Here is a 2,892-nt window from a genome sequence, read left to right on the forward strand (position 1 = left end):
TTCCGCCAATAAATCTTCAACAATTCTCTCCGTATTTTCTGCTATCCCTCCCTGTTCTGGTACCCCAATCACTGGTAGGTTATTTCACTTGATAGAGTCCCACATGATTCTTAAGGCTTCTTCATTTTTTAAAATTCTTTTATCTGATTTTTCTTCAGATATATTGGTGCCAAGTGATTTATCTTCAAGGTCACCAATTCTGCCTTCCACTTGCTCAATTCTGCTCCTCTGACTTTCTATTGAGTTATCTAATTCTGTAGTTTTATTGTTAATCTTCTGAATTTCTGATTGCTGTCTGTCTATGGATTCTTGAAGCTTATTAAATTTTTCATTATGTTCTTGAATAACCTTTTTAATTTCTTCAACTGCTTTACCTTTGCTTTCCCTGGTTTGTTCTGCATATTGCCTGATCTTCCTGACGTCTTGAGGAGTTCTATAAATTAATCTTTTGAATTCTGCATCTGGTAATTCCATGAAGGCCCTTCATCCAGAAGATCCTTTGATTCTCTGTTTTTAGAGCTTGTTGAAACAATCATGGTCTGTTTCTTTATGGGGTTTGTTATCGACTATTGTCTTTGAGCCATCTATAAGTTATTGTGTTAGTTTATTTTATGTTTGCTTACTATATCCTAATTTCTTGCTTCGTTTTGTTTTGATATGCCTGGGTGGGTTGCTTGAGTGAACTAGCTTGATTATTTTCACTTTTGGAGCTCTGACGTCCTGTCACCAGATGGCTAGATCTGATATCAGGTATATGAGCTTATGAGTCCATTCACTTTTCTTGTGTGGATTCAGCTCAGGTGTCCAGGTAGCTGGTCATCAAGTGTGTAGTAAAGGCTCTGCCCTACAGTCTTAGAGGGGCAGGGTGTTTGGTGTAGGTACTGGTATCTGGTTGCAGCAGGCGGTCACGCTCTGAACAAGGCAAGGGGCTGAGAACTGTACCCTGAGTGTCTTTGAGGAAAGCGTGTCCCTGTTCCCTAGTGCGTACATATGGGAGGTTTCTGCAGATGGACCATTGGCACCCAATGTTTTTGGTTGTAAGGACTGGGAGGTACCAGTTTTCCTTGGACCACTGTCACAGGTGGCTGGGTGACCTGAGTGGAGCCACCAGTCCTTAGGGCACTGATGTGGGTAGGTGAGGACCCTGTTTAATAAGCAAAATGGTGTCAAATATCAAACACCCACCTCTCAATTGCACGGCTGAAACAGTTGTAATCTGCCAACAAGGTCCTATTCTCCTGAAACAGGCCCAACCAGGTCCATGCAGGGGGGAAAGGTATTCAAAGTCCATGGACTATTTATGCCTGGACAGGAGCCTCTTCTGTCCTGAGCTCTCCAGGTTAGTGGAGCTGGCAAATTATCCTTTCCCCCGTTGTGAATTTATTCCCTCTCCAAGGCTGGGAGAATGGCTCCAGGAGCTCAGATGGGCCTGTCTTGGGCCCAGGGAAATCAGCAGCCACTGCAGCCAGCTTGGTGGCCAGGACTGCAGTAAAATATATGCAAGTACTTAGCTTTTGCCAAGGGCACTGTTCTTCTCTGGTTCTGGAGTTATGAGTAGGCTGTGTGGCCGGCTGTTTCTCCCTGAGGAAACTGCAGCTCAATTCTACCACCAACCCGCTGCAGTCCCTCCCGGGAATGGTGCTTGAGGGAACCCAGCGATTCAGGTCCGGCAACTCCTCTCTGCTTCTGTACTGTCTCTCTCTCCGCCTACCTCTCAGCCCATTTTCTAACTTTGCCTTTGATTTTCAGGGCTCCTAGCTTGTCATAAATATAATCGTTTCATTCATTTTTTGAGTCTTTGTTGTAAGAGGGATCACCGGAAGCATCTGGCTGTTCTGCCATCTTGGCCGCACCTCTGGATATTTTATTCTTGAGTTCACTAATTCTCTCTTCAACTGTGTCTACTATGTTATCAAAATCATCTATTGGGCTTGGTTTTTTTAATACTGCATTTTCCGTTTTACTGAATTTCTTTTTGAGTTTTTAAAAATTTGTATTAAACTTTTTATACAATTTTCACTTTTGTGCTAAAATTTGAATTTTTTGTGTTCTTCAATATTTTCAGTATAATGATCTAAAAAAATGTGTTGTATAATTCCATCTTCTGGATCTCCTTGCATCTGTTTCTATTGTTTCTTGTTTCTGCTATTTCTTGTTATGTTGTCTTGTCTCCTCTCCTCTCCCCATGAGACTATCACAATTCCTAATAAGTGATTCAGCCCCCTCTTTTAAAGAATCTTCAAAAATCCCCAGAGGAAAAGCAGTTCCAAAGGTGAGTCTCAACCTTTTGGATTTCTGTCTTTGCTCAGATCTTGGCCTGATACTAGTTCACTACCTTGTCAGCTCTCCAATGTCTTCAAGCAGATGATTTTCTTTTTTATTTAGATCAGATTCTAGTTGTACTTGATGGGAAGATTCGTCTGAATTGCCTAATTAACCATTAGGAAATGTGGGTTTATAGTTGTATTATTATTATTTTTTATAGTGCTTTAGGTCAAAGTTACAGCTCAAGTCAACTTATCATACAAAAATTTATACACAAATTGTTCTGTGACAGTAGTTGCAATCTCCACAATGTGACAGTACACTATGCTTTTCTACCACAGGTTCCTTGTGTCCATTTAACCAGTTTCTGTCCCTTCGTGCCTTCTCATTCTGTTTTTGGACAGGAGCTGCCCATTTGGTCTCGTGTGCCTGACTGAACAAAGAAGCACATCCCTCACGTTATTATTTTTTATTCTATACTCCTTTCTAATCTTTATCAGAAGAGTGGGCCTCGGGAATGGTTTCAGTTCTGGGTTACCAGTGCATCCAGGGGTCATAGTGGTGGGGCTATTTTTTTTTTAAGCAATATTTTATGGTGTTTTTGGTGAAGGTTTACACAGAAGTTGA

The sequence above is a fragment of the Loxodonta africana genome, chromosome 7, assembly GCF_030014295.1.
Source record: "Loxodonta africana isolate mLoxAfr1 chromosome 7, mLoxAfr1.hap2, whole genome shotgun sequence".
In the NCBI taxonomy this organism is placed as follows: domain Eukaryota; kingdom Metazoa; phylum Chordata; class Mammalia; order Proboscidea; family Elephantidae; genus Loxodonta; species Loxodonta africana.